This window comes from Schistocerca cancellata, chromosome 3, assembly GCF_023864275.1.
Source record: "Schistocerca cancellata isolate TAMUIC-IGC-003103 chromosome 3, iqSchCanc2.1, whole genome shotgun sequence".
Classification (NCBI taxonomy): Eukaryota; Metazoa; Arthropoda; class Insecta; order Orthoptera; family Acrididae; genus Schistocerca; species Schistocerca cancellata.
The window spans coordinates 688677645-688704859 of NC_064628.1; positions in this window are offsets into that span (position 1 = coordinate 688677645).

Consider the following 27215-nt stretch of genomic DNA (forward strand, 5'->3'; position numbering starts at 1 on the left):
CCACTCTCTCGACCGCTTTTCTCATATAATTGTCTACCCATTCTCCGTCTTTGTATCCACCTCTCCTCCCTCCTGCGCCTCTCCATACACCCCTATCCCTGACCAATACCATCAACCCCCTTCTCTGTCCATATCCACCATACCTTCTCTCAGTCCACCTCCTTCACTGGTCCTCTCTCCGGGCATTTCCTGCTGCACTTCTGTCTATCTTTCCTCTCTGTCTGTCAGCCTTCTCCTCCCCCTTCTGTCCATCTCCTTCCTCCTCTATCTCTCCCTCTATTTGTCAATCTCATCCTCCCCCTCTCTGTGTCCATCTTGACCCGCCCCACCTCTCTCTTCATTTCCTCCCCTTTCATATCTGTGTCCATCTCCTCCTCTCCTCTCCTTGTCCATCACTTCCTCTTCCCTTTTCCTGTACATTTCCTCTCCCCCTGTCTCCTCCACGAATCTATCCCTATCTTGTCCCTCTCCTCGATGTCTCTTCATCCCTCTATCTTCACGTTACCACACTCACTCCAGATTGAAGTAATATGTATACCAAATCTGTTTGAAATCATTCCAGCGGTTTATGATGAACCTTTTAACCGTGGCTTTACTCGCATACGCACATATCAAATATGTTTTACACATATTTAACATATTTCAAGTGTATTTGCACACAAATTTCGCCGTGCAGTTTCATTTTCACGCTGGTTAATATTTATGACGACGTAGCTCCAGAATTGTGTGCTTCGTAATGACATAATACTGCACGTACATTCAGAGGCATCTGAGGATACTGTCTGCGAAATGTGTTGTGAATAAAGTCCGCAGCAAAGAAGTAATACATTTAAACATCATGCACGATCCGCCAGTTTCTCACGCATGTCACTGTTCATGACGTATATCTCTCATACTACATGACGTGCAATGTTTTTGTAGGTACACTCAGCGGCTTATACAGATACTGTCTGCAAAATAAGTCGCGTATAGAGTCAGTAGCAAAAAGGTAACAATTTGAACATCATGCATAACGCGGAAGCTGTTTCTCATATCTCAGTATTTGACGTTATATCTCCTACACTATGTGTCGCACAATAAAATATATTTTAGTCGGTACATTCAGCAGCAAATGAGGCTACTTTCTGCGAAAAGTGCTGCGATTAGAGTTGGTTGCAACGAAGTAATAAACTTAAACATCTCTCTGATGTGGTAATTTTGCACGCATTCGCAGTTTATAACGTCGTATCTCAAGAACTATGTGTGGGACAATGATGTAATTTTTCTCGTACATTTCTAGGAATATGTAAATACTGTCTGGAAAATGTGTCACGAATACAGTTAGTAATGAAGTAGTAATAAATTAAAACTTCGTGTTTCATGTGGCAGTATTACTGAAAGAACAGCGAAAACGTAGTAAGCTACATGGGTTTTTTCGTTTCATCTTTGTGTGAAAGACGTCAGCGAAAAGTTTCGTAAAGGTTTGAAAATGTGTGTAAAGTTTGACGCAAATCTCTAGGTGCTCTCATTCTCAAATACTGGGTAACTAAATATGGGTATTCTCACGTCGTGTGCTGCACTGCTTTTGCAGCCGGACCCCAACCCTTTTGATAGGTGGGCAATTCTTACCCCCACCGTGATTCTTTCCAGAAAATAAATGATAGTGTACCAGATTTGGTAGAAACCGGTCCAGTGTCTTAGGAGGATGTGCAGAACATACATACATACATTTTTATAATTCTTATGGATTACCAGCAAACGAGCTGTGCCATGAAACTAAATTTCGCAATACGCCTCTCTTCCTGGCGGCCCAGCTTCGGGTCACTCGTGTGTCTGGCGCAACATTTGGCGACGTGTAGCCAGCAGCAGCTTTCCTGTGACAGCGCAAAGTAGCGGTGGGCATGTTGCTGTGGGAGAAGTACAGTCAACACCGTGTGCCGTGGACGCTGTGAAAGAACATGGCAATCCTGTGGCCCATCGCATTGCTCTGACGGCTGGGATCGGTGAGCTAGCCCTGGGTGTGCGGTCAACGGCACGGGGCAAACAACAATTTGAGACACCGCCGGAGGCCGTAGCATCCAGCCGTGCTGTGTCGGGGCACTGGCCGTAAATGTTTTGGGGTCGGCGTTGTTGTTCGGGGGAGAGAGCTCGTTGACGTCCAGCAAGGGAAACGGAAATAGGGACAGTGTAGAACGTGTTGTGCTGTGGGTTTGGACAGTGTCTGGAGTGTCACAGACATCAATGCACGGCATAGCCAAGCTGTATGCGAACATTTCCCAATTGGAGAGCAAATGACGTCTTTTCCTAGCGTCCAGAAGAAGACGGTAGCCACAGCCAGGGACGAGAAACGCTGGAGATTAATTACACAGGTCAATAAATTTATGCTATGCAGTTTGTAAGGTTCAGTACCTCAGTGGGTAAAAACAGAGTCCTTATAGTATCGCTTTATTGTCCGTCTCTCTGTCTGTCTGTCTGCCTATCCGTCCGTCTGTCTGCTGAAAACCCTTTTCTTGCAGGAATGGGCAGACACATGACTTTCAAACTGAAGTTTCATATTAAAGTCTTCGGTCCCTTAGTGACATAAAAAAAATTGAAGCTTCTAAGTAACTGAAGTCAAATCACATAATATGATACTCGTAAACTCACTCACTCATCAAATATTCCTCTTCTTAATCTGCTGTTCTTATTCTTTTTTTTCCGCATTTGCAGCTAAATTATAGGATTCGAGTTCCACCTTTTTGCAATATATGTGTGTGTGTGTGTGTGTGTGTGTGTGTGTGTGTGTGTGTGTGTGTTTACAGAAAAGGCAGCACAAATAGCTAAAGGAACTTACACACAGGTTATATATATATATATATATATATATATATATATATATATATATATATACTCCTGGAAATGGAAAAAAGAACACATTGACACCGGTGTGTCAGACCCACCATACTTGCTCCGGACACTGCGAGAGGGCTGTACAAGCAATGATCACACGCACGGCACAGCGGACACACCAGGAACCGCGGTGTTGGCCGTCGAATGGCGCTAGCTGCGCAGCATTTGTGCACCGCCGCCGTCAGTGTCAGCCAGTTTGCCGTGGCATACGGAGCTCCATCGCAGTCTTTAACACTGGTAGCATGCCGCGACAGCGTGGACGTGAACCGTATGTGCAGTTGACGGACTTTGAGCGAGGGCGTATAGTGGGCATGCGGGAGGCCGGGTGGACGTACCGCCGAATTGCTCAACACGTGGGGCGTGAGGTCTCCACAGTACATCGATGTTGTCGCCAGTGGTCGGCGGAAGGTGCACGTGCCCGTCGACCTGGGACCGGACCGCAGCGACGCACGGATGCACGCCAAGACCGTAGGATCCTACGCAGTGCCGTAGGGGACCGCACCGCCACTTCCCAGCAAATTAGGGACACTGTTGCTCCTGGGGTATCGGCGAGGACCATCCGCAACAGTCTCCATAAAGCTGGGCTACGGTCCCGCACACCGTTAGGCCGTCTTCCGCTCACGCCCCAACATCGTGCAGCCCGCCTCTAGTGGTGTCGCGACAGGCGTGAATGGAGGGACGAATGGAGACGTGTCGTCTTCAGCGATGAGAGTCGCTTCTGCCTTGGTGCCAATGATGGTCGTATACGTGTTTGGCGCCGTGCAGGTGAGCGCCACAATCAGGACTGCATACGACCGAGGCACACAGGGCCAACACCCGGCATCATGGTGTGGGGAGCGTTCTCCTACACTGGCCGTACTCCACTGGTGATCGTCGAGGGGACACTGAATAGTGCACGGTACATCCAAACCGTCATCGAACCCATCGTTCTACTATTCCTAGACCGGCAAGGGAACTTGCTGTTCCAACAGGACAATGCACGTCCGCATGTATCCCGTGCCACCCAACGTGCTCTAGAAGGTGTAAGTCAACTACCCTGACCAGCAAGATCTCCCGATCTGTCCCCCATTGAGCATGTTTGGGACTGGATGAAGCGTCGTCTCACGCGGTCTGCACGTCCAGCACGAACGCTGGTCCAACTGAGGCGCCAGGTGGAAATGGCATGGCAAGCCGTTCCACAGGACTACATCCAGCATCTCTACGATCGTCTCCATGGGAGAATAGCAGCCTGCATTGCTGCGAAAGGTGGATATATACTGTACTAGTGCCGACATTGTGCATGCTCTGTTGCCTGTTCTATGTGCCTATGGTTCTGTCAGTGTGATCATGTGATGTATCTGACCCCAGGAATGTGTCAATTAAGTTTCCCCTTCCTGGGACAATGAATTCACGGTGTTCTTATTTCAATTTCCAGGAGTATATATATATATATATATATATATATATATATATATATATATAAACTCTTCAGTGTCCGGAACTTCTGCTGAGCGACGGGTGCACAGTCATCATTCTTGTAACATAGCTATACAAGCAGAGCGCGATCCTGCACTGAGACAATCATGGCCAACGTCGCAGACGCACGGGCCGGACGATCCATTTGTTGTGGGTACCTTCCCACTCTGGTATCCTCTATAATGATGAAGTTGATGCATTAGCCAAACAAGCGGCAACCTTAGGCACCGTCCTGGATCTGCACCTTCCTTATACAGACTACTTACGTGAAGTCAAGGATCACGCAAGACAACAATGGCAGGAAATGTGGAACGTTTCTCAACAGACTAAAGGCGGTTATTACGCAGTGCTACAACCTCGGATTCCTTCACAGCCGTGGTTCATTAGGACACATCTGGACCGATCCACGATTTCTACCATCATAAGACTCCGCTTCAATCATGCCTCTTTTCCACAGCATCTACATCGGATCAACGTTTACAGTTCACCAGCATGGGAGTGTGATCCTGAGTCGGAAGCTGATGTCAACCACATCTTATTTATGTGCCCCAAATTTGACCGTGAACGGTTGGTCTTTCTGAAGACATTGCTGACTATGGGCTACCATCTTCCTCAATCAGCTTCTTCTCTTTTGTGTACTAAAGACGTTCGTCTATATAAAGTGATAGTTCACTTCATCAAGAGTACTGGCTACAATCTGTAGCTTTTAATGGTGTATGTAAATTATAAATATGTCTTGCTGATGAAGATATTTCAGAATTGGTGTGAATTGTAAGCCAAGGCACTTTTAATTATTTTCCATTTCAATTCAATTTTTAAAACATTATGTACAAAACTGTAACAGTTAAGCTTTTTATTCTTGTAAATATGCATTTCTGTATTTGTTTATTCAATTATGTGTGCATTGTCACTGTGTGTAGCCGATGGCTAAATTGAGTACACTCTCAAAGGCCAAATAAAATAAAATAATAAAAAATAACGTCACAGACGCGATAGGAGGAAAAGCCGTTCACCCGGCGTGTTTATACCAACTCTAATGGGTCGTGCGCATGACAGGTGTTTTCATTTACGTACCTTGACAAATAGCTCTGAGCACCATGGGACTTAACGTCTGAGGTCATCAGTCTGTACTCTGACATATACAGCGCGATCTATTGATCAATTTTGACACTATTTTTTTCTTTTTCCATACGTTTACCCCCTTCTCTGATAATATTCCGTTGTAATTTGACGTCATCTGTCCAGTGGTGTTAGTTCTACAGCGTTTGAGAAAGAAAGAAAGAGAAAAGTAAACAACATTCAAAATCTATACAGAAAGAGGGAGAAAAGGAAGTAAACAACATTCAGATTCGGTGCCAAACTCTCTCGGGAACAAATGAACGCCGTCAGGGTTATGAAACACAACAACATAGTGCTCATCCCATTTTGCGAAGTAAAAAGGCGTTTATGAAGAAAGAAACTACATAAAGTACATTAATATGTGTGTGCATGTCCTTTTAACCTAAAAGAAGAAGTATCTGTCGCAACAAAACGTGAGTAGTAACAATTATATATGCAAAAATTTTGACATGCCAAAATCTCGTTTTTTAAAAATCAAGAGATGTGTTAACTCGCCATGAAATATACATTTACATCGTTTGGTTTGCAAATGAGAAGCTATCAATGCAGGACACCATACAGTTGGTCCTGCAAAACCATGTAACGTAATATCACGGTAAGAAGCAAAACGAACAAAAACTTTCTTTAGTCCTCACTTTGTTAAATCACTTATGACGTAAAATACTTCTACTTTTTACAGTTTTAAATAAACTAAAACCCACTGACGAAGGCACAAAGGTGCTGCAACGTGCTTGGGTGATAAGAAAAAAATGGTGTTTTTGGAAAATGACGGAACCCATATCCTGTAAATCACCCATCAAAACCTGCAGTGTACTTCACTTTCACCTAGAATCATGATATTTGCCGAGAAGCAAGGTTTCACTCTAAAAACAAAGGAAATAAATCGGAAGAGCGTTAATTTGTAATTGTATCACAGGAAAATTTTTTGTCGTTGTTTGCTATCTGACTGTCTGTCTGTCTGCCTGTCCGTTAATACGCATTTTTCTCAGGAACGGGAAGACCTATCAACTTGAAATGTAAATCACTTACTAAGATCTATGATCTGTAGGCGATATAATATATGTTTTCTTGTAAGTCAGTGCAATGAAAAGGTAAGACCATTAATGTCGCACACTTTTATTGTCGATAACTCCCTCGCCAAAACCTACAGGATACTTCTCACTGGTCTACATTCATGAAATTTAGCAGGAATAAAGGTTTCACAGCACGAAAATGAAAAAGAAAACAACATCGTCCGAAAGGGTCTTAAAGGATCAACGGTACCGCGCGGCCGCCTTGTCATCCTTAGCCCTTAGGTGTCACCAGTTGCGGACACGAAGGGCCACGTGGTCAGCACACCGCTGTCCCGGCCGTTGCCAGTTTTCGTGACCGGAGCCGCCACTTCTCAGTCAAGCAGCTCCTGAATTGGCCTCACAAGGGCTGAGTGCACCACGCTTGCCAACAACACTCGGCACACCCGGACGGTGACCCATCCTAGTACTAGCCAAGCACGACATCGCTTAAGCCGTCGGCACACGGACCGTGCATCCGAACGTTGAGCGTGCCGACTTTCTGACGTCATAGCGTGGAATAGCACGTTCGGGAGTCTTTCCGAACGTACAGAGCAATGTCTGGCATGTCAGATATTCTGAGCGTGCGTCTGAGCGTTGACCAATGAGATGGCACAACGCCACCTACGTCACATGCAAGACGTCTCCCTTCAGTACAGAATTGTGAGGCGCCATATTGGCATTCGTTTTAAGCCTATATGTATATATGCCGTTTCTGAGCACCAGCAAATTGAGAATCACTAGAAAACTCGTTGTTAACTGTGTAATTCGTCCCAATAAAATAATGAGAAACATCATATTCGTGGCAAAAGACTTATTGTAACTTGCGTATTATGACAGTAGGCTATTTGAAGGCAGCGACACACTGAAGATCCACCCAAAACGCATTGTTCTTGGTACAATTTGTTATAATTAAGTTTAAATTAACAACATAATTATCTACGATTAACATTTTTGGCAAGGGTTAAGGTAATATGATTAGATACTAATCGTATGTTGCTGGTTTAGTTGCCGGCACAGTAGCTCAGCGTGTTCGGTCAGAGGGTTAGCTGCTCTCTGTAATAAAAAAAAAAAAACTGAGTGAATGGATCAATAACGAACTTCAAAGGGCGTCTGGGGAGTCCGCCACGAACAATTGCAACGAACTATAATGAACAAAATAAGGTTAAAAAAAAAAGAAAAGCGTAATAAGTAGCGTCAGTGTTCACTAATGTATTCATAATTGTGGCGGTGGTTCGCGTCCATGCACTATCAAATTCTTTTTTCCTAACATTCGCGTTTTTATTAGGTTCTGATACTTTATTATTAGTTTAATATAAGTATAGGCTATAATATTTGATGTTATGTAAATATAAGTTCACCTTTTTTGAGGGGTGACTTTGTTCGATAGGCTTAATTTACAGGATAGCTTGCGCTACTTGTATAAAGATATTTTGCTCCTTTTTCTTTTACGCTTCGTAATTCACATGTTGCAAAGATTCTGCTACTGGGTAGGTATAGTGATCAAGTAAAACTGACCTTCGGGTTTTACTAAAATGTGGGAATGATGAAATAATGTTTATATTATGCGGAGAAGTATTACAAATTTGTGCCGCACTGTTGGTAGTGGAACTTTTATTAGCCTGTGTCCTCATTGATTGGACATGGTACTTTTCTTTTCGTGGACGATGGAGGAAATGTGCGTTTTAATAGAGCTAACGTCGGAATTTTACGCGCGCCCGTTGCGTGAACAGTGTGATTTACGAACTAGAAACATCCCTCAACTGCCGCCGGAGTGCGCTGCGATCGCGTATACACGTTGGGGCCCACGTACCGTATGCACAAGTCGCATCGCTCCTGAGCGTTCAGCAGCACGTTGAACTTGGCACTCTCCACGTTAACGTTCGACTGCACGGTTCGTGTGCCGACGGCTTTACTTCGGTGATCTGACGGGAATCGCTGTTACCAACGCGGCAAGGCCGCTTGCTGTTACGGTCTAATACAAATATATAAACGTTAATGTCTCTTCCTTTTCCCCTCAAATCTCCGTTGCGATTTCCTGCTGAGCGCTAAGTATGAACGCTCCCTGTGCAGCATCCAGCAGCGGTCAGCTTCTATCCTGACATCCGGTCGGTCCTGGCAATACCGTTCCATGTGTTTAATGTTTGTGGAATCTTTCTCCCTGTTCCTCACCTAAAACACTTAGATTTTGTAGAAAATAGCTGACGCGTGAGTCTAGAAACTGCAGCTTCACGTTCATTGAGGCATCCAATACTTTGAAGTTACCCAGCAGCTTACTAATACTCTTTATCAAGGCCTTTGCAGCTGCCAAGAAACTTGTTGACAACTTGTTTAAATAGTATTCAAGACGTTCTGTAAATTTCATTCATTTCATTTCGGACCGGCAGGGCTGACGAAAATCCTCTTCTTTCATCTTAGTTTCTGGCAGCCCCGGTCCTTTACCTGCCACATCCTTGAAAGTGTCACCTTAGTTTGGTAGAGCTTTAATAAAATGTTCCATGGCGCAAAGAAAAATAAAGAAAAAGAGAAACACTCGAGACGAACGAATTACCCGAATGGAACGGAAATCGGTAGATGTGATGTGCTTGCATAGAGAAACAAATGACTGCAGTTTCAGAAAAAATTGATTATTTGTCCAAGAGAAAGAGCTTCGCCAATTGAGTAACTGAATGACGCGTTGGTCCATCTCTGGCTCGTATGCAACAGCTATTTGGATTGTCGTTTATTAACAGACTTGTTGGATGTCCTTCAGAGGGATATCGTGCCAAATTCTGCCCAACTGGCGCGTTGAATCGTCAAAATTCCAAGCTGGTCGGAGAGCCCCGCCCATGATGCTCCAAACGATCTCAACTGAACAGAGATCCTGCGGCCCTACTCGCCAAGATGGGGTTTGGCAAGTACGAAGACAAGCAGCAGAAACTCCAGGCGTATTCGGGCGTCCATTATCTTGTTGAAATGTAAGCCCTGGATGATTTGCCATGAAGGTCAACAAAACGGGGCGTAGAATATCGCCGACGCACCGCTGTGTTGCATGGGTGCTGTGGATGACAACCAAAGGAGTCCTGCTATGAAAAGAACTGGCTCCCAGACCACCACTCCTGGTTGTGGAGCAGTATGGCGGCCGAGAGTCAGGTTGGTATCCTACTACTGTCCGGGGCGTCTCCAGTCACGTTTTTGCTAAATTCGAAGCGCGTCTCGTCACTGAAGATAATTCTATTTTAGTCAGTGAGATTTCAGGACTGAAGCCGGGATGTCCACAAAAGCACGCACCAGTCATCACTCTTTGCTGAAGTTTGCGTGAAGAATGATGGTATGACAAGTACATAAGTCTCATCATCACAGTATCGCCGAAATAGACAGGTAGCTGTATTACAGATCATAAAATTAAATTTTTTTGTAGCAGCGTACGTTGTACACCTCCACAATACAACACTGGCTATATTATAAAGATTAAATGGCAACATTTTACATTTGCTCTCCCCCTCCACCACAACCCACGCATGAGTCGAGGTGGGAATCGAGTGTGGTATCATTGGTTGCCCCCTCCGAGTCAAACAAATTGGAATAATAACTTTTTTTGATCCGATGAGCAGTTTTGGAGATATTTCTATGTTTTCAGTTAAAATTAACACCCTGTATATATCACTGGTTACCATTTTGTAAGCATAAATTCGTAAACGGAATAGGATGAGTTGTCCAGGAGAAATGATTTGCTTCGCTACAAGTCAGACATTTTATGTAATTGGGCAAATGATCAAAAAAGTTTTTGCTAAATGTTGAACTCCTGTCTGAGCCTATGACACCTTCAACAATCGGTAATGGAGGTCACTTTTGGCTCTAATGTTTGGGTATGTACATCACTGTTCACACTCAAATTGTGAGGGGTTATTTATGCCGAATATCATTACCGAATGTACGTACTGTATCGGCGCAGTTAAAACGCCTAGCTCTTTGAAGTGGTACCTACATGACGTCGGTGGGTGAACACCACATGTTACTCTTACTGCTCGCTTTTGTGCAATCAACATTTTCTTTCTAAGTGATGAGTTAGCCCAGAAAATTATTCTATAAGACATTACTGAATGGAAATATGCTAAAGATGTCAGGAGGTTGACTCATTTGTTTGAAAGACTAGCAGTTAGGGCCTATACAAAGAGCAGAAGCAGCTGAACATAATTGTTTGAGAACCTTAGTAATATACTTCTTGCAGTTCAAGTTTTCATTAATATGTACACCCAAAAATTTGGGACATTCCATCCTAATTACTGACTCCTGCTCACGTGCTATATCAGTTGTTGGTATGACTTCGTTTATTGTACAGAAGTGAATATAATGTTTTTTACACTTTTTAAAAATACAAGGAGAGTTCATTTTCAGAGAAACACTTAACAATTCTTTGTAAAATATCATTTACCAACTCTTGTGTTGCTTTCACTCCAATGAGATTATTATTAGTATTGCCTGCAAAAAGCACCAATTTTAGTTGTTGAACATTAAATGGAAGATCACTCAGGAATAGGAGTGGACCCAGAATTGAACCTTCCGTGGGGGAGATTCATTTGTCATTTTTCTCCAGTCACTAAAATTTTCTATGAATTATTCAGCACAACCTTTTGCTTTCTGTTTGTCAAATATGATTCAAACCAGCTGTGCATAAAGCCATCAGTTGCATTATACTTGAGTTTTGAGTATTTCTAAGAGAGTGTCATGATCTACAAAATCAAACCCGTTCGAAAGAAAAATACTGGCGATGTATTATTATTTAAGGCTTGTATTGTCTGATGAGTGAATGTATAAATAGTATTCTCAGTCGAACAAACTTTCTAGAATCCAAACTGTCATATGCTATGTAAACTGCTTCCACTTAAGTGTGCGACTCATCTAGAGCACATTTTAGAATATTTTGGAAAATCACATCAGTAAGGAAATTGAACGACACTTTTTTAAGTCTGTCTTGTCACCCTTTTTACGAAGTGGTTTAATAATTGCATATTTTACCCTTTCTGGAAAAATTCCGAGGACAATACCTATTAAGTTGGAACTGCTTTTCAGTATTCTGTTTGAAATCCTATCGACCCCACAAGAGCTTTGTACTATGGAGGTGTGTTAGAATATCGACTTCGCTCTAGACCCCAAGGCTTAACATCTCTTCCTTCTGTAGTTTCGGCTCTTAACGCAGAATGGGTTACGATTTCTCTGCAGACATTTAAACAGCAAAGGTGATGTCATCATAAAGGCGAAGGGTGGACACACCCCGTATTAATGTCCACTAACATCTGTCAAGATTGTACACGGTATCAGACTGTGTGTATACTGCTGTTACTCGTATGCGTCTAAGCTGTGAGCAGCTCCGTGTTTAAACGCGGGTCTGGAATACAAAGCGCAGCGTTCCGGACAGACCTCCGGCGAGTGGAGCCTGTAGGCGGTTATTCCTGGTGGGCCGAGTCTTCCCGGAGTTGGCCGCCTCTCGTAAAGTAGCCGCGGGGTACACAGGCGCGCGGCCCAAATAAACCACGCCAGCCCGTTTTACGGGACAGACGGGTCTGTGGACGACTTACTGCGGGGAGCGTCTGCTCTCTGCCGGTGAGAGAGCCGGGGAAATCCCCAGGGAAGGGCGCTGCTACTATGCAGCTACAGTGTTGTTCGTGCCATCTGACTCGGAAGTCTCCGCTGGCATTTAATTGTGATCTACGTTAACTGCATTGTGGTAAGGACGAAAACACAGGAGTAAGTTACCTTAGCCACCTCGGTGTTACCACACGCCTTCAGTCACGATCCCGTTGTAGAATTACTGATCTACCAAATTTTACCTCTTTCTTGTAAATGAGTTTAGTTAGTACCGTATCGGAAAGAAAACGAGAAGTGGAGATTGACTTATAAAGTTCAATACGACAGTGGTATTTAAGAAGAAACAATGCTCGCACAGTACGAACATGGAGAAGTAAATCTGTAGTGTTCGTTCTTTGAAGTATGTATCCTCACAGATAAAGTGATTTTGAGCAGCGGTATTCAACCTGGGGTACCCTCAGGGGTATCCGAAGACTTTTTATCGCGTACCGTAAACCGTGTGTACTCTGAACGCCATGGTGACTTTGACCATACATATATCTAAAGCTGTACAATTCTCTGATGGCTCTGAGTTGGATGTTAGTCTGCACAGCTTGGTATTAAAGTACCATTACTATACGCCAAATGGCGCCATTCAGTGCCGATTTTCTTGCGCAATAGTTGACGAACCTATTGCGAGTTATAATTGTATTCGAAAAAGTCTGTGAAAATCAGGTTGGGCAAAACCGACAGATATCATTTAATTGCAAATCGATCGAAAGTGTAACATATATGTTACTAAAGTAATTCTCAAAACATTGATAAGTTTATTGTTCACCTGTATACATCGGCCACTACATTACGATTTCAGAGCTCTCGTACATTATTTTTCTCTTTTGGGATTACTTTCAACACCCAGGGTTCCATGTACACAATTTACTAAACGGTGTTGATGGCACCTACAGTACGGAGCTAAGGATTACATACATTAACCATTGGTATATAGACGAAAACGCATTTGTATTGTTACAACTCCTAAAATTACGAAAACCAAATGTCAGTAATATATTGCTCAAATTGCAAGCTCTTGTGGTTAAATCAGTAATTCAGGTACAACATATGATGCCGAATATCTCAAGAAAAATGGAATGAAGTTTGTTTGACCACAACTGCCAGTATTGTCTCGATAAATGGAAGACAGATAACGTTAATTCTAACTGGAATGGATGTTTCGAAACGAGGATTTAGGTCTAAGAGGGATGTAACTGAAGGTATTATGCACAACTGCATTAGCAGCTACACTATGTGATCAAATGTATCCGGACACTCCCAGAAACATATGTTTTTCATATTAGTGGCATTGTGCTGCCAACTGCTGCCAGGTACAGCGACCTCGGTAGTCACTAAACAAGAGAGGAGAATGGAGCGGCCGGCCGCGGTTGTCTAGTGGTTCTAGGCGCGCAGTCCGGAACCGCGGGACTGCTACGGTCGCAGGTTCGAATCCTGCCTCGGGCATGGATGTGTGTGATGTCCTTAGGTTAGTTCGGTTTAATTAGTTCTAAGTTCTAGGCGACTGATGACTTCAGAAGTTAAGTTGCATAGTGCTCAGAGCCAGAGAATGGAGCGCTCCGCGGAACTCGCGGACTTCGAATGTTGTCAGGTGATTGGATGTAACTTGTGTTAGACGTCTGTACACGAGACTTCCACACTCCTAAACATCCCTAGATCCAATGTTTCCGATGTTAGTGAAGTGAGAACGTTAAAGGACACGTACAGCCCAAAAGCGTTCAGGCTGACCTCGACGCCTCGCTTGGTGTAAGCAGCGTAAACATCGGACGGCTGAACAGTAGAAAAACGTTTTGTTGAGTGACGAATCACGGTACACAATGTGGCGATCCGATGGCAGGGTATGGGTATGGCGAATTCCCGGTGAACGTCATCTGCCAGCGTGTGTAGTGCCAACAGTAAAATTCGGAGGCGGTGGTATTATGGTGTGTTCGTGTTTTTCATGGAGGGGGCTTGCACCCCTTGTCGTTTTGCATGGCACTATCACAGCACAGGTCTACATTGATGTTTTAAGTACGTTCTTGCTTCCCACTGTTGAAGAGCAATTCGGGGATGCCGATTCCATCTTTCAATACGATCGAGCATCTGTTCATAATCCACGGCCTGTAGCGGAGTGGTTACATGACAGTAACATGCCAGTAATGGACTGGCCTACACACAGTCCTGACCTCAATCCTACAGAATACCATTGGGATGTTTTGGAACGCCGACTTCGTGCTAGGCCTCACCGACCGACATCGATACCTCTCCTCAGTGCAGCACTCCGTGAAGAATAGGCTGCCATTCCCCAAGAAACTTTCCAGCACCTGACTGAACGTATGCCTACGAGAGTCGAAGCTGTCATCAAGGATAAGGGTGGGCCAACACCAGCATTAACGAAGGGGGCACCATGAACTTTTTTTTGAAGGATCAGTCTTATTTGTGTCCTAAACTAGGTTCTTTTTCTTTTACAAGGCTTAATAAAGCGATGAAGAAAACTTTAGAGCAATGCATTTATATATGGGTGGTCAAAGATTCGTTGTGTTTTTGAAATATTGACCACAAATGGAACAGTAGCTTGCAGTTGTGTTGTAAGTATAGGACGGTCAATGCCTCACCGAATTCATGCTAATTTTTACCACCTGTATGTTTTCCATTACTTCCTCTGGATTTTAGAAAATGCGTTGCATTAGTTAGTATGAAATCATTTCATACAAGCCCCCATGTTCAAAAACATAAATATAATAATAGTTAAAAAAAACAGTCACGATAATCACATTTGAATCTTAAAATCAAAGTGTACCTACTTTACAGTACGTAAAATTTAAATTGTTCAAGCAGTTAGTATAATACACTAAAGAGTCAAAGAAACTGGTACACCTGCCTAATATCGTATAGGGCACCCGCGATCACGCAGAAGTGCCGCAACACGACGTGGTATGGACTCGACTAATGTATGAAGCAGTGCTGAAGGAAATTGACACCATGAATCCTGCGAGGTTGTCCATAAATCCGAAAGAGTAAGAGGAGGTGGGGATATCTTCTGAACAGCACGTTGCAGGGCATCCCAGATATGCTCAATAATGTTCATGTATGGGGAGTGTGGTGACCAGGGGAAGGAGTGTCCCTGGAGCCACTCTATAGCAACTGCGGACGTGAGGTGGCTCTGAGCTCTATGGGACTTAACATCTATGGTCATCAGTCCCCTAGAACTTAGAACTACTTAAACCTAACTAACCTAAGGACAGCACACAACACCCAGCCATCACGAGGCAGAGAAAATCCCTGACCCCGCCGGGAATCGAACCCGGGAATCCGGGCGTAGGAAGCGAGAACGCTACCGCACGACCACGAGATGCGGGCTTTGCGGACGTGAGGGCTGTCGCATTGTCCTACTGGAATTGTCCAAGTCCGTCGGAACACACAATGGACATGAATGGATGCAGGTGATGAGACAGGATGCTTACGTACGTGTCAACTGTCAGAGTCGTATCTAGAAGTATCAAGGGTCCCATATCACTCCCACTGCACACGCCCCACACCTTTACAGAGCTCCACCAGCGTGAACGGTCACCTGATGACATGTAGGGTGAATGGATTCATGAGGTTGTCTTCTTACCCGTACACGTCCATCCGCCCTATTCAATTTGAAATAAGACTCGTCCGACCAAGCAATATGTTTCTAGCCATCAACTGTCTACTGTCGGTGTTGACGGGGGCAGGCGAGGCGTAAAGCTTTGTGTCGTGGAGTCATCAAGGGTACACGAGCGGGCCTTCGGCTCTGGATGTCCATATCGATAATGATTCGTTGAATGGTTCGCACGTTGATACTTGTTGATGGGCCAGAATTTAAGTCTACAGCAAGTTGCGGAAGAGTTGCACTTCTGTCACCTTGAACGATTCTCTTCAGTCGTCGTTGGTTCCGTTCATTCAGGTTCGTTTCCCAGTCGCACCGATATCGGAGATTTGATTTTTACTGGATTCCTGATATTCACTGAACACTGGTGAAATGGTCGTACGGAAAAATCTCCACTTCATCGCTACCTCAGAGTTGCTGTGTCCCATCGCTCGTGTGCCGACTATGAGACCACGTTCTAACTCACTTAAATCTTGATAAGCTGTCATTGTAGCAGCAGTAACCGATCTAACAACTGCGCCAGACACTTGTCTTCTTATACAGGCGTTGCCGACCGCAGCGCCGTATTCTGCCTGTTTTCATATCTCTGTATGTGAATACGCATGCCTATACCAGGTTCTTTGGCGATTCAGTGTATCTGGTTTATGAACATGTGCTCGACCATTGTAGACCATTCTTTTTAACTTCCTATCCACAGTCATTGTGGTAGCTGTACTGCTGGTGGTACTTTCGGCCTCACGAGTGTTCAAATGGTTCAAATGGCTCTGAGCACTATGGGACTCAACATCTTATGTCATAAGTCCCCTAGAACTTAGAACTACTTAAACCTAACTAACCTAAGGACATCACACACACCCATGCCCGAGGCAGGATTCGAACCTGCGACCGTAGCAACCTCGCGGTTCCGGACTGCAGCGCCAGAACCGCACGGCCACCGCGGCCGGCTAACTCACGAGTGTTCCGCTGTTTTACAGCCACCCTCTGCAATTATCGATGGTCCGTATCCGTCAGTTCATAAGGTCTGCCTCGTGTTGGTCTAGGTGTCGGTATTCCTTAGCGTTTCCACTTGACGATCACATTACCAACAGGGGACATGGTCAGCTTTAGAAGAGTTGAAATTTCCCTGATGGATCTGTTATTCAGGTGAGATCCCTTGAGTTGTCGGTGTTCGAAGTAACGAGCTTTCCTGACCGGCCCAGTCTACTGCTTCGCTACTGACAACGCAATAGTCCTCCTCCGTTGTCATCTACTAGGCAATTTCACGTTAGATAGAGGTGTCCAGATACTTTTGATCATGTAGTGTATGTGATCGAATGTAATGATTCTTACAGGGTAAAGGATCCCCCTACCCTCCCCGCCCAGCATTTCGTGATTTTCATCGGAAGGGTAATGGGAATTACAATCAAGGATGCTTAATGAAATGACTTTGAGGTGTCAGTAAATGAATTCTGTTAACCCAGTTTCATAGTATTTAATATAAGCAGAAAATAATAATAATAATAATAATAAAATGAGCACGGTTATACATTTATCACATTGAGCGGCTAAAACGCTTGGAGACGTACGTAATGCGAAGTCGGTCCTTGACTGTTGAAGTCTTCTGACTGCTTTCATGCGTCCTGTCACCAGTTCCCCTCCTGTGTATCGGGTTTTTGCTACCGTGTGCTGTTTGATAATAGACTCACTCTCGGTATGCCTGTCCTGTTGATGCTTCATAACGTCGGCGTCTGTGGTACTCTCTGAAATCAATTGCGAAATTCCAGTCTTTTGGTGGTGTTCTAAGCCTTTGATACCGGGTTATAGGCCTCTGCAAACAGGGAAAGTAAGTGAAGCTTCCTCAAAACTCAATTTCGATTGTATACATTCCATATTTCTATTGAATATGCATAATATCCCCCCCCCCCATGAACCATGGACCTTGCCGTTGGTGGGGAGGCTTGCGTGCCTCAGCGATACATATAGCCATACCGTAGGTGCAACCACAACGGAGGGGTATCTGTTGAGAGGCCACACAAACGTGTGGTTCCTGAAAAGGAGCAGCAGCCTTTTCAGTAGTTGCAAAGGCAACAGTCTGGATGATTGACTGATCTGGCCTTGTAACACTAACCAAAACAGCCTTGCTATGCTGGTACTGCGAACGGCTGAAAGCAAGGAGAAACTACGGCCGTAATATTTCCCGAGGGCATGCAGCATTACTGTATGGTTAAATAATGATGGCGTCCTCTTGGGTAAAATATTCCGGAGGTAAAATAGTCCCCCATTCAGATCTCTGGGATGGCGTTATAAGGAGAAAGAAAACTGGCGTTTTACGGATCGGAGCGTGGAATATCAGATCCCGTAATCGGGCAGGTAGGTTAGAAAATTAAAAAAGGGAAATGGATAGGTTAAAGTTAGATATAGTGGAAATTAGTGAAGTTCGGTGGCAGGAGGAACAAGACTTCTGGTCAGGTGACTACAGGGTTATAAACACAAAATCAAATAGGGGTAATGCAGGAGTAGGTTTAATAATGAATAGGAAAATAGGAATGCGGGTAAGCTATTACAAACAGCATAGTGAACGCATTATTGTGGCCAAGATAGATACGAAGCCCAAGCCTACTACAGCAGTACAAGTTTATATGCCAACTAGCTCTGCAGATGACGAAGAAATTGAAGAAATGTATGATGAAAAAAAAGAAATTATTCAGATAGTGAGGGCGGACGAAAATTTAATAGTCATGGGAGACTGGAATTCGGTAGTAGGAAAAGGGAGAAAAGGAAACGTGGTAGGTGAATATGGATTGGGGCTAAGAAATGAAAGAGGGAGCCGCCTGGTAGAATTTTGCACAGAGCACAACTTAATCATAGCCAACACTTGGTTCAAGAGTCATGAAAGAAGGCTGTATACATGGAAGAAGCCTGGATATACTGACTGGTTTCAGATAGATTATCTAATGGTAAGACAGAGATTTAGGAACCAGGTTTTAAATTGTAAGACATTTCCAGGGGCAGATGTGGAATCTGACCACAATCTATTGGTTATGACCTGTAGATTAAAACTGAAGAAACTGAAGAGGTTGTACTGAATTTCAGGGAGAGCATAAGGGAACAATTGACAGGAATGGGGGAAAGAAATACAGTAGAAGAAGAATGGGTAGCTTTGAGGGATGAAGTAGTGAAGGCAGCAGAGGATCAAGTAGGTAAAAAGACGAGGGCTAGTAGAAATCCTTGGGTAACAGAAGATATATTGAATTTAACTGATGAAAGGAGAAAATATAAAAATGCAGTAAATGAAGCAGGCAAAAACAAACTTCTCAAAAATGAGATCGACAGGAAGTGCAAAATGGCAAAGCAGGGATGGCTAGAGGACAAATGTAAGGATGTAGAGGCTTACCTTATTAGGGGTACGATAGATACTGCCTACAGGAAAATTAAAGAGACCTTTGGAGATAAGAGAACCACTTGCATGAACATCAAGAGCTCAGATGGAAACCCAGTTCTAAGCAAAGAAGGGAAAGCAGAAAGGTGGAAGGAGTATACAGAAGGTCTATACAAGGGCGATGTACTTGAGGACAATATTATGGAAATGGATGTAGATGAAGATGAAATGGGAGATACGATACAGAGTGAAGAGTTTGACAGAGCACTGAAAGACCTGAGTCGAAACAAGGCCCCAGGAGTAGACAACATTCCATTGGCACTACTGACGGACTTGGGAGAGCCAGTCCTGACAAAACTCTACCATCTGGTGAGCAAGATGTATGAAACAGGCGAAATATCCTCAGACTACAAGAAGAATATAATAATTCCAATCCCAAAGAAAGCTGGTGTTGACAGATGTGAAAATTACCGAACTATCAGTTTAACAAGTCACAACTGCAAAATACTGACGCGAATTCTTTACAGAAGAATGGAAAAACTAGTAGAAGCCGACCTCGGGGAAGATCAGTTTGGATTCCGTAGAAATGTTGGAACACGTGAGGCAATACTGACCCTACGACTCATCTTAGAAGCTAGATTAAGGAAGGGCAAACCTACGTTTCTAGCATTTGTAGACTTAGAGAAAGCTTTTGACAATGTTGACTGGAACACTCTCTTTCAAATTCTGAAGGTGGCAGGGGTAAAATACAGGGAGCGAAAGGCTATTTACAATTTGTACAGAAACCAGTTGGCAGTTATAAGAATCGAGGGGCATTAAAGGGAAGCAGTGGTTGGGAAGGGAGTGAAACAGTGTTGTAGCCTCTCCCCGATGTTATTCAATCTGTATATTGAGCAAGCAGTGAGGGAAACAAAAGAAAAATTCTGAGTGGGTATTAAAATCCATGGAGAAGAAATAAAAACCTTGAGGTTCGCCGATGACATTGTAATTCTGTCAGAGACAGCAAAGGACTTGGAAGAGCAGTTGAATGGAATGGATAGTGCCTTGAAAGGAGGATATAAGATGAACATCAATAAAAGCAAAACGAGGATAATGGAATGTAGTCGAATTAAGTCGGGTGATGCTGAGGGAATTAGATTAGGCAATGAGACATTTAAAGTAGTGAAGGTGTTTTGCTATTTGGGGAGCAAAATAACTGATAATGGTCGAAGTAGAGAGGATACGATATGTAGACTGCCAATGGCAAGGAACGCGTTTCTGAAGAAGAGAAATTTGTTAACATCGAGTATGGATTTAAGTGTCAGGAAGTCATTTCTGATAGCATTTATATGGAGCGTAGCCATGTATGGAAGTGAAACATGGACGATAACTAGTTTGTACAAGAAGAGAATAGAAGCATTTGAAATGTGGTGCTACAGAAGAATGCTGAAGATTAGATGGGTAGATCACATAACTAATGAGCAAGTATTGAATAGAATTGGGGAGAAGACAAGTTTGTGGCACAACTTGACTAGAAGAAGGGATCGGTTGGTAGGAAATGTTCTGAGGCACCAAGGAATCACCAATTTAGTATTGGAGGGCAGCGTGGGGGGTAAAAATCGTAGAGGGAGACCAAGAGATGAATACACTAAGCAGACTCAGAAGGATGTAGGTTGCGGTAGGTACTGGGTGATGAAGAGGCTTGTACAGGATAGAGTAGCATGGAGAGCTGCATCAAACCAGTCTCAGGACTGAAAACAACAACAACATGCATAATACCTTTTAGTGGGAACATAAGGAAATTATCTAGTGGCTGCAACTTACTTGTCATACGTGGTGCGTGGCAACTATCGTCATCCTAGTTTCACGAACTCTATCAATCACATCTGTATTGCATGTAGGTGGGTGTGTCCCTCTAGAAACAACGAAACTGCCTTATCATCAGCACGTCTGGCAATACCAATGAAATAGCTTAACTTCTGGTAAGAAAAAAGGAGTTTGAATCAATCAGGCTCCAACGCCCGGCAACTGTACCAGGAAGAGCACCCTCGAGTAGCTCTTGTTGCATGTAGCTTACGGAAATATGAAAGTTGGCAGGCCCTAATACAAAGCACTGAAGATCAAAGGGTTATAGGTATAGATAGCTGGCTAAACCCGGAAATAAGTTTGGCCGAAATTTTTTCAAACGATCTAACAGTGTTCAGAAAGGATAGATTAAATACAGTTGGTGGTGGAGTATTTATTGCTGTCAGAAGTAGTTTAGCTTGTAGTAAAATTGATGTTGATAATTCCTGCAAAATAGTGTGGGTAGAAGTTATACATGACAATCTTACACTGAACTACTAATTGGATCGTTCTACCGACTCCCCGACTCAGAAGATATAGTTTCTGAACAGTTCAAAGAAACCATGAGTCTCATTTGAAATACGTATCTCACTCATACATTTATAGTCGGTGGTGACTTCAATCTACTCTCGATTTGCTGGAAAAATTATACGTTTAAAGCCGGCGGCAGGCATAAAACGGCATCCGAAATTGTACTGAAGCCTTTCTCAGAAAATTATATTGAACAATTAGTTCATCAGGCCACTCGAAGCGTAAATGGTTGCGTAAGCATACTTGACCTCTTAGCAACAAATAATTCTGGACAAATAGGGACTACCTTGACGAATACAGGGATTAGCGAACACAAGGCAGTTGCTGCTAGGCTGAACATAACACCTACAACCACCAAAAAGAAGCGCAAGGTATATCTATTCAAAAAATAAAAATGCTCGTAACGCCTTTGTAGGAGATAGTCTTCACTCCTTCCGATCAGATCATGTAAGCGTAGAAAAGATGTGGAATAATTTCAAAGTGATAGTATCGACAGCAGTTGAGAGATATATACCACATAAATTAATAAGTGATGGTACTGATCTCCCATGATACACAAAACGGGTCAGATCGCTGTTGCAGAAGCAACGAAAAAAGCATGCCAAATTTAAACGAACGCAAAATCTCCAAGATTGGCAATTTGTTGCAGAAGTTCGAAATATAGCGCGTATTTCAACGCAAGATGCTTTTAACAATTTCCACAACGAAACTCTCTCTCGGAATCTGGCAGAAACCCCAGAGAGATTCTGGTCATACGTAAAGCACACCAGTGGCAAGACGCAATCAATACATTCACTGCGCGATAACAACGGTGAAGTCACTGATGACGGTGCCCCTAATGCATTGCATTCAGAAACTCCTTCACCAAAGCAGACGAAGTAAATATTCTTGAATTCCAATCAAGAACAATTGCCAAGATGAGAAACATAGAAGCAGATATCCTCGGTGTAGCAAAGCAGCTAAAATCACTTAAGGGGAGCCGGAAGTGGTCATAACCAAAAAATTACGACTTTTTTGCTTCCGAAAATTAATTGGAACATTCCTATTTAATGTAAACTTTGAATTATTGTTCTACTCGCCCTGGAAGTGGAGTTATTACCATTTTGCCCCACGCCTGCAGAAGAAATGGGCGGGCGCTGAATGCATCTAACACCCTCTCGTGACTTCCTGGCCAACTGCTTTGGATTTTCTCGGCCTGTTACGCATACAGCGAGTGTGCAATGGTTGGCTACATTGTTTTCTGTGACAAATGAAGCGCTAAGAGCGCGGAACATCGTCTCTTTGCTGTTTACCGTTTCGAATTAGTTCAGTGTTGCGCCTGTTGTTGTTAGTATTATATTTCTTGTGTAAAGCGTTGTTCTGGTTACGATGCCATGTTTTAGTAACCGTGTATATAAGAAGAGGAAGAACGTAGGTAAAAGAAAATTAACACTAATACCAAGTTGGGATACTACAATTACTGAAACAGTGCGTTCTTCTGCTAAGCAAGACATGGCCAGCCATAGCCCTGTGACATCTTCTAGCAAGAAGCTGACTGGTGGAAGTGACAGATTTCGTGAATATGTTAGTGACAGTGATGATATTTTTCATGACTTACCACAGCCAGAATTGTTACACAAATATCTACACGGAAAGACACAGAATCCTAATGAGAGTGTAAACAATTCGATTTGGAAAGTGATTCCTAAAAGGGTGTTTGTTAGCATAAAAACACTGCACTTTGGCATTTATGATGCAATAGCAACCTACAACCAAGGGAACAGTGTGATGTGTGAAGTTCTGGAGGCATTAGGATTTATAGCTGGGGTGAACACTGTACGAGCACTAAGAAATATTGACAGAGAAAGGATAAGAGGAGCAGAAAGAAGAGAAAGGCATATGAAGTATGACGGAACAACAGGCCAGAAAAGAAGACAGAAGAGGAAGCTTTAGGAGGATGAAGAACAAGACCCTGATAATCCATCCTATAGTGCAGGAATGTATTGAGAAACTTTGATAGCCATTTCCCATAAATTAGAATTTTTCGAATATAAGGAACATTTTCTCAAAATCCACTCAAGCTATAGAGATGAAATGTTTATACAGCACTCCTAGTGGTCAAACGTACATTGTAACACAGCCATTTGGCAATATGTTCAGTAGTTTCATTTCAGTTTAATTATAAAGCAATTATTTGTAAAAAAAATTGGGTCATTAATAAAAAAAATAATTGGAAGGAAACTAGAAAAGATACTCCAAAATCCCTCTGTCATAACTGCAATACTAAACCACTCTATATGTAAAAAAAAATTCAAATTTTTCTATTTGGTAGTTTATTCATAAATGTTCCTCAAACTTAGTGATTTTAACATGGGCAGCATAGGCACCTCCGGCTCCCCTTAATAGGCAAGGCCTTCGGTCCAGATTGTATACCAGTCAGGTTCCTTACAGAGTATGCTGATACTACAATAGCTCCATATTTAGCAATTATATACAACCGGTCGCTAACTGAAAGATCCGCACCTAAAGGCTGGAAAATTGCTCAGTCACACCAATACCCAAAAACCGAAATAGGAGTAATCCGCTGAATTACTGGCCCAAACCACTGACGTCGATTTGCAGTAGGGTTTTGGAAGATGTTATGTGTTCGAACATTATAAAGTATTTCGAAGTAAACGATTTATTGACACGTAGTCAGCACGGATCCAGCAAATATCGTTCTTGTGAAATACAACTGGCTTTCTATACTGATGAAGTAATGAGTGAGTGCTATCGACAGGGCATGTCAAATTGATTCCATATTTTTAGATTTCCAGAAGGCTTTCGACACCGTTACTCACAAACCTCTTCTAACCAAACTACGTGCCTATGGAATATTGCCTCAGTTGTGCGACTGGATTCGTGATTTCCTGTCAGAAAGGTCACAGTTCGTAGTAATAGATGGAAAGTCGTCGAGTAAAACAGAAGTAATATCCGGCATTCCCCACGGAAATGTTATAGGCCCTCTATTCTTCCTGATCTTTATTAACAATATGAGTAGCTGCCCTAGATTGTCTGCAGATGATGCTGTCATTTACCGTCTTGTAAAGTCATCAGATGACCAAACTGAATTACATCATGTACATATTCGTAAGATCGATTTCGGATAACATGGAGTACAGTGCAGGATCACGCAACACAGAGTTACTCACTAAAAAAATATTCATTTTCAGATACCTATCTCCAGCTTACAGGGTACTCATACTTCACCTCTAAAAAATAAATAAATAAATAAATAAATAAAACTACGTAATTAAATTTTTGTGGCCTGTAGGTACATGTCGGAGATGGTCTTTGCCATTTTGTTTTGTCTCCTCTAGCAGCGTGGTACTGTGCGTGACGTGTGGTTTTCAATGTGTACCAAGAGTACGGATATGTACCTCCAAATAGATAAAAAAATTAATCATGTAGCAAGTTTTTAGTGGTGATGTGACTAACTTTCGGAGACAGATAAGTCGGATAACGAATTAAGAGGCACAGAATCAAATTTTTGAGAAAACAAATTTATGGCACAAGTTGGCTAAAATAAGGCTTTAGTTGTTAGGAAGCATTCTGAAGCATCAACAAATCGTCAGTTTGGTAATGGGGAGAGGTGTGGGAGGTATAAAATTGTAGAGGAGACATAGGTTTGACTTTAGTAGGCAGTTTAAAATGGATGTAGGCTGCTGCAGTTAAGCAGAGATGTTCTGAACCTCATTAAAAATTGATAAGCTTTTTACCCATTACTCTAATGTGTGAATAGCGGTCGAAACACGCACTTTCCACCAACTTCATAAATCTTATTGGTATCTAACACTCAACGAAATATTAAGTGAAATTAATAACTTTCAAGGGCAACAATTTTGCATTTGACTGTTAGCTTCACTTTTGGAAAAAAAAAGGTCGTTATTTCATCCCCCAGTGTCTCACATGGGCGTGGGACGGGGGCTGTCAGCCATCCAGTTAATACGCTCTTCAGCCAGTTGACAATAAAAATTTAAAATAATGGTTCTGAGCAATATGGGACTTAACATCTGATGTCATCAGTCCCCTAGAACTTAGAACAACTTAAACCTAACCAACCTAAGGACCTCACACACATCCATGCCCGAGGCAGGATTTGAACCTGCGACCGTAACAGTCCCGCGATTCCAGACTGAAGCGCCTAGAACCGCTCGGTCACACCAGCCGGCTCAAACTTAAACGAGGTGAAAAAAAAAAAGAAAAGAAATGTGAGATATTACAACGAATTTAAAACTTTTCAGAGGTGAAAGCAAAATGAAAGTTTTTATATTTCGAGAAAAGAAAAGGCCGGTGACGAGGGTGGGAATATGGTGGCATAAGGATGGGGGACTGGTGCATAGTATAGTTGGGTAGGATTGGCTGGGCAGAAGAAGTGGTTAGCTTATCTTAAAAATCTTCGTAAGTACTTGTAAACGCTGCAAAAGAATTCTTAATGTAAATTAGTTCAAATACAACGAACTTTGTACGGTGCTATGATTTAATGCTACTTGCTTCTGTTTTACAGAAAATTGTAAAATTTTAAGCAGAGCTGTAGTCTGTTGTTGTGGCTGGTTCGTAGTTTCTTCTGTATCAACAGCCACGTGCCACGCGGGATTAGCCGAGCGGTCTCAGGCGCTGCAGTCATGGACTGTGCATCTGGTCCCGGCGGAGATTCGAGTCCTCCCTCGGGCATGGGTGTGTGTGTTTGTCCTTAGGATAATTTAGGTTAAGTAGTGTGTAAGCTTAGGGACTGATAACCTTAGCAGTTAAGTCCCATAAGATTTCACATACATTTGAACATTCAAAAGTCACGTGTTTGTTCCAGCAGCGCTCGATACTTTATCAACTCTGAGACGTATTGGGAAATCTCGAGCCAGTTTAAATACGATTGTCGTTTGTCTAGCCCTGATTTTCCGTTTCTTTGAGAAAAAAAATGGAAGAAATGGAATGTATGCATGTGAATTAGCTTCGTTGCCCCGTACGTAATATCCATTAAATAAAATCTATATATATTATAGAAGTGTTTGTATTGACGTGCGCATATATGTATGTTCACATTTCCCCTTAAACCAGTGGATCGGTTTCAACCACATTTTTATACACATATCATTTACTTTCTGCGGAGAAGTACTGTGGGGTTCGAATCACCTACCTTCCATAGGGCAGGAGATGAGGGTTGAAAAATAGTGACATAGAAGCATAACTTAGTAACGACTGGAGAAATTTAAATCAAATCTTGGACACATATTGTATAAAAATAGTGCGAGGGACCTAGGCGTGGTGGTGGGGGCTATAAGCCGTGATATGTAAAAATATTCGATAACGACCGATCGCTAGGATATTTCACGACGGTCGTGATGTCTCAGTCTTTTGGGTAGGGGTGGTGGTGGTAGTGATACAGTGTCATATCAGCATATCTATGAAACTGAAGCAGTGGCACTTGTATCTTACAAGAACAGCTGTGACAGCAAGACACCCATAGCACTCCTTTAGATGAGGGTGGATGTAAAAAGGGGTGGCATAAAGGCATAACTAGACACGCCTGGAGCAATTTCCACTAAATTTCGTATGTGCATAACACGTTATTTGTTTATTTGTATAAAAATACTGTGGGAGTAAGATACTCCTACTGCTCCTAGGGGTTCTGGTAGGGATTACATGGGATGACACATAAAAATGTTCGAATACGACCTATTGGTACTTCTTTCATGTATTTAGTTGACAGGGAATACTTTAAAGGTATGAAGCGCGATGTGTCTGTTATTTGTGTCCTTCAGTGCAA